This window comes from Amblyraja radiata, chromosome 2 (assembly GCF_010909765.2).
Source record: "Amblyraja radiata isolate CabotCenter1 chromosome 2, sAmbRad1.1.pri, whole genome shotgun sequence".
Classification (NCBI taxonomy): domain Eukaryota; kingdom Metazoa; phylum Chordata; class Chondrichthyes; order Rajiformes; family Rajidae; genus Amblyraja; species Amblyraja radiata.
In genome coordinates this window covers 135157475-135172492 of record NC_045957.1, presented here as the reverse complement: position 1 = coordinate 135172492, position 15018 = coordinate 135157475, and the positions used below count along the sequence as shown (strand labels likewise).

Here is a 15018-nt window from a genome sequence, read left to right as displayed (position 1 = left end):
TCGCGATGAATTAGACAAATCTGATTTTTGTATTTTCCTTGTTCTGTCTTGGCATTCATTTTTTCATTCAATATTTCTCTTTCCTTGTGTTAACTAACAGTCATAGAGTCAGTCAAACAGCGTAGAAATAGGCTTTTCAGCCGAGATGCCGACCAACATGCTGCATCTGCACTAGCCCTACCTGCCTGCATTTGGCCCATATCCACATGAACCTATTCTATCAATGTACCTGTCTAAATCCTTCTTAAATGTGGCGATTGTACCTGCCTCAACTATCTCCTCTGGCAACTTGTTCCATACACCCTTTGTGTAAAATGGCAAGTAAAAACAAAATGTACAACTCTTTTGTCAGAAAAAGGCCCTTTGGCCCCAAATGTTTATGCAATCCATGTTAATTCCATTTGCCTGCATTAGGCCCATATCCCTCTATTTGTTTTCTATCCAAATGCCCATTAAATGCTTGTATTTTATTTATTTCTACCACCTCTTCTGGCAGCTAAGGGGCAAGGTGTGTGGCAAACCTTGCCACTTAGATCTTCTTTAAATTTCTCCCCTCTCACCTTAAACCTCACGATGGCGGTGGTGGAAGGTGAAGGGCAATGTTTGTGCCTGAAAATGGTTTGTGAGCTCATCTCCTGCACTCCACAGAAAGTATCCAAACCTTTAGTGGTCATTTGGCAGAAGCAGTACATGGAGGTGGAGGGACAACTGTGGATTGTGTCAGAATGGGAAGACGAACCTATGCTAGAGGCCCTACAGTGGCCAGGTGAGCGAGTGCTTTCTGCACCAGTGGAGAGGTGAGGGTGGGATTTGGGGAGGGTAGGAGGGGAGGTGAGGAGGGAGAGTGGGGGAGGTAGGGGAATAGAGGGAGAGGAGAGGGGTGGCGGAGTTAGGGAGTGGGGAATAGAGGAAGAGGAGGGCAGTGGGGAGGTGAGGAGAGTTAGGGGGAAGTGGGGGATGGAGGGGTAGCATGGAAAGGAAGGGGAGAGGAGTTATGGAGGGAATAACTGAGGGTTGAGGAAAGGAGAGGGAGGGAGGGGTGAGGGAGGGGAAGAGGAGAGGGGAAAGAAGAGGGAGGGTGAAAAGGAAGAGGAGGTATTGCTCGGGATGAGGGGAAATGAGCCGCGCCTGCGCAGTTGGGGGCTATGGGTGAATGGTGGAATATTGCGTTGGGGAACGGGTTGCGTTGGGGGACCAGGCCTCCCGTGTGACAGGGCCACTTCGTCTAGCATCTATATTACTAAAAGTCTGATCTTGACCGCTTTTGGCCCACTGTGCTGCGATTTCCGAGAGAACGCCGCCGCCTATGGCCGTCATTTTTGGCCACCTCGCTCAGAGCTCCCCTCCGCCTTCCGGGACCAGAGGATTTTTCCCATCGAAAGAGAGATATTAATGTTTTTACAAAATTTGCCATTCTCTCTGCTGTCCCTGCTGGAGGGAGGGGGAGGGACTATAAAAGCAGGAAGTGCTGTGCCTCATTCAGTCTCTGCAAGATGGAGGAAGCCATCTCTCTGAGCTCTGAATAACACTGAACACATGTTTACTCATCTGTGAGTGCCCTTAATGTTGTTTGAAAATGAAAATATGGTTGGTTTGAAGTGAAAAGGCACGGCCTGCAAATGGTTGTTTATCTAAACTTGACAACTTCCTGTTTGCACTATATTGATTTTAGAACACTACCACTTACGGCTGTGATTTTTGGCCTTCTTACTCAGTTCCCCTCCTCTCATCAGGTGCAGAGGATTCTTCCCATCAATGAAAAACAAAAGTGTTATTAGTGTTTGAAAAATGTTGAGAATCTCTCTCCTGTCAATCACGCCACGAAGGCCACACCTTTTCCGGTGGGAGGGGGAGGGATTATAAAACCGGAAGTGTGGGTGTGGCTCAGTCTCTGCATGATGGGGGAGGGAGAGGTCAAGACTCTGACTGAGCTGTGAATCAACTGAACACACTGAATGTCTACTGTGTGGTTTAATGGTGGTTTTTATGGTGGTTTCACCCTGCTTGAAATAGTATGAAACTGCATTTGAATGTGGTGGCCTTGCACAAAATGGTATGAAACTGCATTTGTATGTGGTGTCGTTGCACCCTGCATGAAATGGTATGAAACTGCATTTGAATTTTGTGGCCTTGCACCCTGCTTGAAGTGGTATGAAACTGCACTTGAATTTGGTGGCCTTGCTTGAAGTGGTAGGAAACTGCTTGAAGTGGTAGGAAACTGAACCTGAATTTGGTGGCCTTGCACCCTGCTTGAAATGGTATGAAACTGAACCTGAATTTGGTGGCCTTGCACCCTGCTTGAAATGGTGTGAAAATGGATTTGAATTTGGTGGCCTAGCACTCTGCTTAAAATGGAATTTCAAGGAATAGCCATGAGTCAACTGCCAGCCCACCAACCGTGAGTGAGCTGCCAGCACATCAGGCTTGAGGGACTGAGCTGCCACCCCAAGAATCCATTTGGCCCACAATGTCCATACTAGCCCTCTGGAGACCAGTAGTCACTGCAGCCAACAACACCCATACCAGCGCTCCATAAAGCCCCCCCCCCCCCCCACTGGCCACCAATATTGGAATTGGTGGAGAGGTGGAATATTGCGTCGGGGGACCAACCCTCCCGTGTGAACATGGGACCCAACGGGTCCCACTTAGTCTAGTATATTACTAAAACTCTCATCTTGTTTCTTAGTGAGTCTGTCTGCGTGTGATTCATACCCTGAATTATGCCAAAATGGTACACGATACCGCTACAATTTTTGGACCACCTTACTCACCATTGTCCTGTGGTGTACCAAAGTTTAGTTCAGATTGATGCTATATTTTACAAGTTATTCACATTTTTAACTTTACAATATCAAGTTTGAGAAAAAATCTGTGGCAGTTCCAATGGCATTTAGCAACTATCACAATGAGATCTCATTTACATAAACTGCCCGTGAGCAGCCTTCCACCCGAGAATGACATCACAATGGAATCTCATTTGCATAAACTGCCCATCAACAGTGTTCCAACCAGTGCAATGACAGATTTGTTACATTGTTGTAAGGAGAGGCGAGGAGGACAAATGTTATTTAAACATTGCGTTTAGTGGGGGAGTGCGATAGGGGAGAGGTGAGGAGTGGGGAGCAAGGAGATAGAGGGAGAGGAGGGGGTAGGGAGGGTAGAAGGGTTATGGAGGGAGTGACTGAGGGTAGAGGAGAGGTGAGCGATGGAGTTGAGGGGGAGAGGAGGGAGGGTGAAGAGGGGGAGAGAGTGTATGAGCAGCGCCTGCGCAGTTGGGGGCAATGGGCGAATGGTGAAATATTGCATTGGGGGAACGGTTGTGTTGGGAGAATGGGTGAGTGGTGGAAACAGGTTGCGTTGGAGGAACGAGGTCAAGGGGGTGGAGAGGGGTGAGGGAGGGAGTGATTGAGGTTAGGGGAAAGGAGATGGAGGGTGGGGAGAGGGGAGAGAAGGAAGGATGACGAGGAGGGGGAGGGAGTGTTGGGAATGAGGGGAAATGAGCTGCGCCTGCGCAGTTGGGGGCTATGGGTGAGTGGTGGAGTATTGCATTGGGGAATGGGTGAGTGGTGGAAACAGGTTGCTTTGGGGGAACAGGTGAGTGATGGAAAATTGCGTTGGGGGATCGGGGCCCAAAGTCTAATAATAAACTAAAGTAACCCACAGGCACCAACATTTTAGTGAGAATAAACACAGATAATCCAATCTCTTGTACCTAAAGCCCTCCATCGCCCTAAAGCAACTTCCCAATGAATCTCTTCTGCACTCTTTCCAATTGTACCTTGTTGTCATGTGGCAACTAGAACTTTAAGCGATACTGCAAGTGCAGTCTGATGCTGGTTACTTGATGGATCAAATAAAAAATACTCAGGGCTTGAAACTGGATGTTACTTCATGCAAGATGAACTGGCCAGGCTCACTTGGGGTTGTAGTCTTCTCTGAGTTCTCAATTCATTCTTCCTTCTGCAAAGGCTGATTCTAGATCTTCCCATGTTCCATTTATACTTTTAACTCTTGATCTTCGGGTGCCTTGTATCTTAATTAAACCAATCAAAACGGTGAAAACATTGTTACTCCCATTTGTGGAATTTCTGTTGACGACTGAATTTCTCAGTTCTATTTTCTCACATTTCCTTAATCCTGACTTGGAAATAATAATAATAATAATAAATTTTATTTATTGGGCGCCTTTCAGACATCTCAAGGACACCTTACATAGGTTAACAGGAAGAATAAAATAAATAATAAAGACATCACAGAAACACAAATTAAAAACAGAATTCAGTCCAAAAACAAAAATCAAAAACACAATGTGAAGAGAGAGCAGCGGCAGCTAAAGCGCGCCAGCGTCCACTCTCCCTTCACGGCAGCCATCTTGGACAAAGACTAACAGGATTACCTTACAGACAAAAAATCATCCCCCCACAATGGACACCACTGTGGGGGAAGGCACAATGTCCAGTCCCTATCCCAAGTTCACCCCAAAGTCAGGCCTAATGAGGCCACCGCAATTGCCTCTACGGAGGCCCGATGTTCCTGGCCGTTCTCACCAGGTGGTTTTGCCCCGGCGTCGGGAGAGTCCTCTCAGCGGCTGGGCCACCTGGAACGGCCGCTATCTAGCTGGAGACCGCGGCTTCCGAAGCCGACAAGGCCGCGCCGGTTTGGAGCTCCCAGGCTCCCGATGTTGAAAACGGCGCCGCCCACTCCGCTCCGCAGACCCGCAGCCCAGAGGTGTTGAACACGGCGGTCTCAGCTCACCAGAGCTCCAGCCCGTCGATCCAGCGTGGCGACCCAGGCAAGGCATCGCCCGCTCCGCTCCGCGATAGTGCTCCAGCGCTGTGCCGCCACCTAGGCCGAGGTGCTGGGCGGTCCCCGCCAGGAAACGGCACTCCAAGCCCGCTGGTAGGCCACGAGGACGGGTCGACGGGCAGCCCGGAGAAAAAGCTGCCTCACCGACCAGGTAGGGACCTAGAAGTAAAATTAACCCCTACCCCCCACATTAAAAAGTCCATATCCCCTATGGACAAAAAACAGGACTCACTAAAAACTTTAAAACAAGCGAATTAAAACGGATGGCTGCTGGCTAGCAGCCGTTCCCAAAGATGGCTCCTCCTCCTGGAAATACATACCTATACATCATTACTGGGTTTAAACATTGAAATCTACCAAGAAGCAGAGCTGCATCAATTAAAGATGGTGGTTTGCCACCACAACCAAATTGACATATTTACCAATGAAGAGTAAATTCTGGCATAATTAGCGACACACACCTCATGAGAAATGAATAAATAGGCAAAGACCAGAAGGAGAGGATGGGGGAAAATACAGTGGGTTACTTAAAATTGGAAAGTTCACCATTCATACCATTGGGTTGTAGATACCCAGGCAGAATAATGAGGTGTCATTCTCGTAGTTTGCAGCGGATCTCACCCTGGGGGTGTTGAAGGCAGAGGATGGACAAGTTGGTGTGGGAAAGGGAAATTGAATTAAAATGGCATAGAACTGGGAGTTGGGATGCTATTGCAAATTAGTAGTCTCTGCTGCACTTGGTTTTGTTAGTGTAAAGGTGGGCACATTGGGAGCACTGAATGCAGTTGATGAGGAAGGAAATGATCAGCCATGATCATATTGAATGGCGGTGCAGGCTCGAAGGGCCGAATGGCCTACTCCTGCACCTATTTTCTATGTTTCTATGAAAAGATGTATGTGGATTTTTGCCACATCTGGAAGGTCTATTTGGATCCTAAATGCTCATTTTCTTATCCAATTCCGGTATTGGCATCCTTTATGTACGAGCTCATCACTCTCCTCATTGTCCTCACCTTCACCCTCCACTCCCATTATCTATCTCTATCTGCCCATCATGTAGGGTTTTGACTTAAAAGGCCGACATTTCCATTGGCCTCCCCACAGATGCATTTCGAATGCTGAATCCTCTTGTAGATTTAATTCTCTAAAACCTGAAAACAACCAACACGTCAATTTTTAATATATTTTACAGTCGTGAAAATCTTGGACATAATAAAGAAATTCAAAAAACATTTTATTAGGGCAAGATATAAAAATGTTTATGTGTTTGTTGGAACTACCAAATGCATTTAATATGCATTAATAAAAGTTGTTAAACTTAATCATCCCTGAACAATTAGAAACCAATAAATTAGGGCTTGAATTCTAAATTGTGTATTGCAAATAGCAGTTAATTACCTCTTAATTACTGCACCATTTAAGGAATTAAATGGGGTCTCGACCCAAAACGTCGCCCATTCCTTCTCTCCAAAGACGCTGCCTGTCCCGCTGAGTTACTCCAGGTTTTTCTGTCTATCTAAGGAATTCACAGAAATTGACTAATTCTAAATGCACATTGAACAAATGCTGTCTGACTTTACTCCTTATTTTACTCCTGAAATATGAATAACATTTCAGAAAAAAATCAAGTCAGATTTTCTATGTGCTTGAAGCAAATTTTTGAATTTTTAAAAAGCAGCCGTTAGTGACGCCATGTTAGTTTCACTGTCGAATGAGCAGCTGAAAGTAGGGGCAGCGCGGGAGTTTCAAAACACAGCCATTAATGTCTGAGAAAGAGTGGTCAGTAAATTACTAGAGATTATTCTGAGGGATATGTTTTTCATGTACTTAGATGGACAAGGAGACAGTCAACATGGTTTTATATGTGGGAGGTCGCGTCTCACTTATTGAAGATGTGACCAAAAAGGTCGATGAAGGCAGAGCTGTAGATGTTGTATACATAGATTTTAGTAAGGCATTTGACAGGGTTCCGCATGGTTGGCTGCTCTGGAGGGCTAGATCCCATGGGATCCAAGGAGTGATAGCTGAAAGGATAGAAAATTGGCTTCATGGAAGGAAGCACAGGGTGATGGTGGAAGGTTGCTTTTTGGACTGGAGGCCTGTGACGTGGTGTGCCTCAGGGTTCAGTGCCGTGCCCATTGCTGTTTGTCATCTATATCAATGATTTGGATGAGAACCTACATGGCATGGTTAGCAAGTTTGCAGCTGATACAAAAGAGGATGGTATTGTAGATAATGAAGTTGGTTGTCAATAATTGCAGCGGAATCTTGATCGGTTGGTCAGGTGGCCTGTGGAACGGTTAGTGGAATTTAATACAGAGAAATGTGAGGTGTTGCATTTTCGGAGCACTAACTTGGGCAGAACCTACATAGTGAATGGTAATGCTCTGGGGTGTGTTGTGGAAGAGAGGGATCTAGGAATACAGGTACACAGTTTGTTGAAAGCGGCATCACAGGTAGATAGGGTGGTCGAAACGCTTTTGGCACATTGTCCTTCATCAGTCAGAAAATGAGTAGAAGTTGGATGGCCATGTTGCAGTTGTATCGGATATTGATGATGCAGCATTTTGAGTATTGTGTTCAGTTTTGAGCACCATGTTATAGGAAAGATGTTGTCAAGTGAAAAGAGTGCAAAGAAGATTTATGAGGATGTTGCCAGAGTACTTAGGATTAAGTTTAGGGGTGAAAAATCTAATAGGAATCTGAGGGATAACTTTTTTACACAAAGGATGGTAGGGGTGTAGAACGAGCTGCCGGAGGAAGTTGTTGAGGCTGGCATGAGCCGGAAGTCAGAATAAATTTATTAGCCAAGTATGTATACATATAAGGAATTTGACGGTGCTTTGCTCGCACATGGTAAAAACACAATATGCATGGTAAAGACACTATATACATCGGACAATTAAAATAAAACATTATAATTTAAACATTAGAAGATATAGTACCAGAGTAAAAAGAGGCTACAGACATTTGGCTGTTAAGTAGAGCTACTGCTCGTGGAAAAAAAGTTGTTTTTATGTCTGGCTGTGGCGGTTTTGATAACTATCGCAACGTTTAAGAAACATTTAGACAGGTACCTGAATAGGACAGAGGGATACAGGCCAAAGGCAGGCAGGTGGGACTGGTGTGGGCAAGTTGGGCCGAAGGGCCTGTTTCCACTGGAGGATTTTATGACTCAAAATGGCATATAAATTAGAGGGACATATATGCAAGGAGATTGCTGATAGCTGCAATTCTAAGAACATGTCATAGGGGGGTGTTAATTGCCAAGGGCTTCGATGGGATGGAATTTGCCAAATGTGATCAAATAAGTTTCTCCAGGCATTATGTATTTGGTCTTTGACATTTAGGGAATTGGACAGACTAAGTATCAGTGGATGAGCCTTTTGGGACCAAAGGACACAATTCTGCTAGCTTTAAAATAGTTAGGAAAAAGCAATGGGCCGGTTCATAATTTCTATGAGGATGCAGGGTGACTTGGACAGGTTTGGTGAGTAGGCAGATGCAGTTTAATGTGGATGAATGTGAGGTTATCCACTTTGATGGCGAAAACAAGAAGGCAGATTATTATCTGAATGGTGTCAAGTTGGGAAAAGAGGAAGTACAACGAGATCTGGGGGTCCTTATTCACCAGTCACTGAAAGTTAGCATTCAGTGAAGAACAAGAGGAATTGAGTATAGGAAAAAAGAGGTCCTTATGCAGTTGTACAGGGTCCTAGTGAGACCACACCTGGAGTATTGTGTGCAGTTTTGGTCTCCAAATTTGAGGAAGGACATTCTTGCTATTGAGGGAGTGCAGCGTAGGTTCACAAGGTTAATTCCCGGGATGGCGGGACTGTCATATGTGGATGGAATGAGCGACTGGGCTTGTATACTCTGGAATTTAGAAGGATGAGAGGGCACCTTATTGAAACATATAAGATTATTAAGGTTTTGGACACGCTGGACGCAGGAAACATGTTCCCGAGGCCAAGGAAGACCTCCACAGCTGATGACAGAAGAATTCTCTCTATAATAAAGATAAATCCCCAAACACCTGTCTGACAGATCTTCAGGAGTCAGGTGTGGATTTGTCAATGGCCACTGTCTGCAGAAGACTTCATGAACAGAAATACAGAGGCTACACTGCAAGATGCAAACCACTGGTTAGCCACAAAAATATGATGGCCAGGTTACAGTTTGCCAAGAAGTACTTAAAAGAGTAACCACAGTTCTGGAAAAAGGTCTTGTGGACAGATGAGACGAAGATTAACTTATATCAGAGTGATGGCAAGAGCGAAGTATGGAGGAGAGAAGGAACTGCTAAAGATCCAAAGCATACCACCTCATCTGTGAAACACGGTGGTGGGGGTGATATGGCCTGGGCATGTATGGCTGCTGAAGGTGCTGGCTCACTTATCTTCATTGATGATACAACTGCTGATGGTAGTAGCACAATGAATTCCAAAGTGTATAGACACATCCTATCTGTTCAAGTTCAAACAAATGCCTCAAAACTCATTGGCCGGCAGTTCATTCTACAGCAAGACAATGATCCCAAACATACTGCTAAAGCAACAAAGGAGTTTTTAAAAGCTAAAAAATGTCAAATCTTGATTGGCCATGTCAATCACCCGATCTGAACCCATTGAGGGGGCGGGAGATTGCAACCTTCACGTGGTCTGCTCTGTTTCGATGAATGTAATCAATCTGGTGTGCACAATCAAATAAGATCAAATAGAACAAGTTGTCCGACAACTTTAGGCTGTGCACGCCATACGCAAGAAGAAGTAGAAGAACCCATTAAGCATGCCTTTTATATGCTGAAGAGAAAACTGAAGGGGACCATCCCCCAAAGCAAGCATAAGCTGAAGATGGCTGCAATACATACCTGATAGAGCATCACCAGAGAAGACACCCAGTAACTGGTGATGTCCATGAATCGCAGACTTCAAGCGGTCATTGCATGCAAAGGAAATGCAACAAAATACTAAACATGACTACTTTCATTTACATGACATTGCTGTGTCGCAAACATTATGGTACCCTGAAATGGGGGGACTATGTATAAACACTGCTGTCATTTCCTGATGGTGAAACTGAAATGTATAAAAATGACCTTTATTAAAATCTGACAATGTGTACTTTAACCACATGTGATTTTTTTCCATTACAAATCTCAAATTGTGGAGTGCAGAGGCAATGAATAAATGATAGGTCTTTGTCCCAAACATTATGGAGGGCACTGTAGTAGTAGCTTAAATGGAGCATCTTGGTCAACATGCATGAGTTGGTCTGAAGAGCCTATTTCCGTAGTATATGACTCTGACTCCATGACTCTAACTTAAACTAAACAAACCTCGTCATGGTAAATTGACAAATCAATGGTGTTCAAAAAATAATTTACGATTGTACAGAGCTATTTTGCCTTGAAGTGACAAGAACCATACTTGCCAAAATAAACATGCATGGAAACATAGAAAATAGGTGCAGGAGGAGGCCTTCGAGCCAGCACCGCCATTCATTGTGGTCATGGCTGATCGTCCCCAATCAATAACTGAACATGCACCTTATTATTTTTTCCTGACTAGTACCTCGAAATCCTTCTTCAAATATTTTAAAACTAATAGAATGATTGTCAGTGGTCCCAAAGTGTTCCTCCACTGATACCAACATCACTTGCCCAGCCTCATTTCCCAATAGAAGGTTATATGTTAACCCATCTCTAGTAGGGCCGTCTACACACTGATAGAGAAAATGTTCCTGGACACATTTAACAAATTCCAGCCCATCTAAGCTCTTTGCATTATAGCAGTCGTGGTCAATGTGAGGGAAGTTGAAATAATCTACTATCATAACCCTATTATTCTAAGAGATATCTGCAATATCCCTACACATGTATTCCTCCAAATCATGCTGACTGTTGAAGAACCCAAAATACAATCCCATTAATGTGATCATGTCCTTGTTTCTAACTTCCACCCATATAGTCAAACTAGACGATCCACCAAGAATAGTTCTGCTGTGATGTAATCAAAAACTCAACATTCCCCTTCATTGGATTTGAGACATCAACTGTCCATTTCCCTCTGCAGATGCTGCCCGGCCTGCTGACCTATGGCAGTCCCGGGATGGCGGGACTGTCATATGCTGAGAGAATGGAGCGGCTGGGCTTGTAGACTCTGGAATTTAGAAGGATGAGGGGATCTTATTAAAACATAAGATTATTAAGGGTTTGGACACGCTGGACGCAGGAAACATTTTCCCGAGGCCAAGGAAGACCTCCACAGCTGATGACAGAAGAATTCTCTCAATAATAAAGAAACATCACCAAACACCTGTCCGACACTCTTCGGGAGTCAGGTGTGGATTTGTCAATGGCCACTGTCTGTAGAAGACTTCATGAACAGAAATACAGAGGCTACACTGCAAGATGCAAACCACTGGTTAGCCAAAAAAATATGATGGCAAGGTTAGAGTTTGCCAAGAAGTACTTAAAAGAGTAACCACAGTTCTGGAAAAAGGTCTTGTGGACAGATGAGATGAAGATTAACTTATTTCAGAGTGATGGCAAGAGCAACGTATGGAGGAGAGAAGGAACTGCCAAAGATCCAAAGCATACCACCTCATCTGTGAAACATGGTGGTGGGAGTCTTATGGCCTGGGCATGTATGGCTGCTGAAGGTACTGGCTCACCTATCTTCATTAATGATACAACTGCTGATGGTAGTAGCATAATGAATTCCAAAGTGTATAGACACATACTATCTGTTCAAGTTCAACAAATGACTCAAAATTCATTGGCCGGCAGTTCATTCCACAGCAAGACAATGATCCCAAACATACTGCTAAAGCAACAAAGGAGTTTTTCAAAGCTAAAAAATGGTCAAATCTTGATTGGCCATGTCAATCACCCGATCTGAACCCATTGAGGGGGCGGGAGATTGCAACCTTCACATGGTCCGTCCGCCCTGTTTGGACAAATGTAATCAACATGGTGTGCTGGTTTGGGGTCACACCCTCTCCTACTGACACTGTTTAAAAACTCCCGTGAATCTAAAGCCAATATCCCGACCAGAATATTAGTCCTCTTGGAGTTTAGATGCAACTCGTCCCGCTTGCACGTCGCCTCTTCCCCACAAGAGATCGCAGTGATTCAGGAATCTATATCCTTCGCTCCTGCACCAACTCATCGGCTACATGTCCATCTACCCGGTCATCTATTCTTATCCCCACTAGCACATGCCACCGGGAGTAATCCAGAGATGTCAGCCTTTGAGGTCCAGCTTTTTAACCTTCTGCCTAACTCCCTATTTTCACTCTGCGGGACTTCATCTCTTTTTCTACCTTTGTCTTTTGTCCCTATATGAACAACAACCTCTGGCTGCTCACCCTTCCTGTTAATAACAACAAATGGGAGGTGGAGTGGAACATCCAACTTCGACAGTCTGCTGTGCCATCCATGTGGTGGGCTGAGGGTCTTGTTGCTGTACTGTATGACTGATTCTAAGATCATGGCAGTCCTTTTACCTCAAATATATCTTCCTGCTATCTGAAATAATATGACAAAACAGCCATGGCATTTTATGGTCTAAAAGATAAAGGATGAAATGGCCTATCCTCTAGGATATTGGTATCTTCCCTCTGCTCACCACATTTACCTGCTCTTAACCTCTCTTTCAAATTATCTTTCCTTAGATTCTCCATCTCAGCCAGTAGTGGACAGTGTTCCACATGTCCTCTTGACTATCTTATTAACTTGTCATGCTTTCTTTAATGATGCAAGAACCATGAAGCTGGAAAAGGTGAAGAGAAGATTTAAGAGGTTGTTGCCGGGACTTAAGGGCCTGAACTATAGTGGGGGAGGTTGAGCAGGCTAGGACTTTATTCTTTGGAGCGCAGGAGGATGAGGTGTGATCTTATAGAGGTGTATAAGGTCATGAGAGGAATAGATGTGGTGAATGCACAGATTTCTTCACACAGAGGAGGGGATTCAAGAACCAGAGGACATATGTTTAAGGTGAGGGGGGAAAGATTTAATAGGAACTTGAAGGGTAAATTTTTTACACAAAGGGTGGCGGGTGCATGGAATGAGTTGCTAGAGGAGGTAGTTGAGACAAGTATTATCACAATGTTCCAGGAACATGGATAGGATCGGTTTAGACAGGGCCGTCTTAACAGCATTATAGGCCCCCGGGCAAAGCAGTGCACTGGGGCCCTTACACTTGCAGGTTCTTTATGCCGAATCAAATATGCCGTCAAGCACTTGCGATGTTCTTCTCCGTTTTCATGTTCTACAATAACATTCTACAATACATAGATTAGCATGGGGCCCCTATGCTCGTGGGGCGCCGGGCAACTGCCCAGCATGCCCATGCGTTAAGACGGCCCTGGGTATAGAGCGATATGGGACAAACACAAGCAGGTGGGATCAGTGTGGATGGGGCGTGTTGGTGGCCGTGGCCAATTTGGACCAAAGGACCTGTTTCCACGCTGTATGAACTCCAAGGTTTATCTGTTTCTGTCTGATCAGCTAAGTGACAAATTTCCATTTCGTGTTCCGGGAACATTTTTACTAGATTACAGGCGGGATAAAATCATTTTCTGTAATAGAATCATGGAGTCGCACAGCGCATATACAAGCTGTTTGATCCACATATCCACGTGCCAACATATTTGCCCGTCCACACATATCTATCTGCACATAGAAACATAGAAATTAGGTGCAGGAGTAGGCCATTCGGCCCTTCGAGCCTGCACCGCCATTCAATATGATCATGGCTGATCATCCAACTCAGTATCCCGTACCTGCCTTCTCTCCATACCCTCTGATCCCCTTAGCCACAAGGGCCACATCTAACTCCCTCTTAAATATAGCCAATGAACTGGCCTCGACTACCCTCTGTGGCAGAGAGTTCCAGAGATTCACCACTCTCTGTGTGAAAAAAGTTCTTCTCATCTCGGTTTTAAAGGATTTCCCCCTTATCCTTAAGCTGTGACCCCTTGTCCTGGACTTCCCCAACATCGGGAGCAATCTTCCTGCATCTAGCCTGTCCAACCCCTTAAGAATTTTGTAAGTTTCTATAAGATCCCCTCTCAATCTCCTAAATTCTAGAGAGTATAAACCAAGTCTATCCAGTCTTTCTTCATAAGACAGTCCTGACATCCCAGGAATCAGTCTGGTGAACCTTCTCTGCACTCCCTCTATGGCAATAATGTCCTTCCTCAGATTTGGAGACCAAAACTGTACGCAATACTCCAGGTGTGGTCTCACCAAGACCCTGTACAACTGCAGTAGAACCTCCCTGCTCCTATACTCAAATCCTTTTGCTATGAAAGCTAACATACCATTCGCTTTCTTCACTGCCTGCTGCACCTGCATGCCTACTTTCAATGACTGGTGTACCATGACACCCAGGTCTCGCTGCATCTCCCCTTTTCCTAGTCGGCCACCATTTAGATAATAGTCTGCTTTCCTGTTTTTGCCACCAAAATGGATAACCTCACATTTATCCACATTATACTGCATCAGCCAAACATTTGCCCACTCACCCAGCCTATCCAAGTTACCTTGCAGTCTCCTAGCATCCTCCTCACATCTAACACTGCCCCCCAGCTTAGTGTCATCCGCAAACTTGGAGATATTGCCTTCAATTCCCTCATCCAGATCATTAATATATATTGTAAATAGCTGGGGTCCCAGCACTGAGCCTTGCGGTACCCCACTAGTCACTGCCTGCCATTGTGAAAAGGACCCGTTTACTCCTACTCTTTGCTTCCTGTTTGTCAGCCAGTTCTCTATCCACATCAATACTGAACCCCCAATGCCGTGTGCTTTAAGTTTGTATACTAATCTCTTATGTGGGACCTTGTCGAAAGCCTTCTGGAAGTCCAGATACACCACATCCACTGGTTCTCCCCTATCCACGCTACTAGTTACATCCTTGAAGAATTCTATAAGATTCGTTAGACATGATTTACCTTTTCAGATAAATGTGAGGTTATCCATTTTGGTGGCAAAAACAGGAAAGCAGACTATTATCTAAATGGTGGCCGACTAGGAAAAGGGGAGATGCAGCGAGACCTGGGTGTCATGGTACACCAGTCATTGAAAGTGGGCATGCAGGTGCAGCAGGCAGTGAAGAAAGCGAATGGTATGTTAGCTTTCATAGCAAAAGGATTTGAGTATAGGAGCAGGGAGGTTCTACTGCAGTTGTACAGGGTCTTGGTGAG

General features: G+C 44.9%; 1 protein-coding gene across 5 annotated transcripts in view; it reads left to right on the top strand.

Annotated features, from left to right (window-relative positions):
• mpp7 (membrane palmitoylated protein 7) overlaps positions 1-15018 on the top strand; it is a 424513-nt gene that overhangs the window by 183777 nt on the left and 225718 nt on the right. The gene's annotated exons all lie outside the window — the stretch shown is intronic.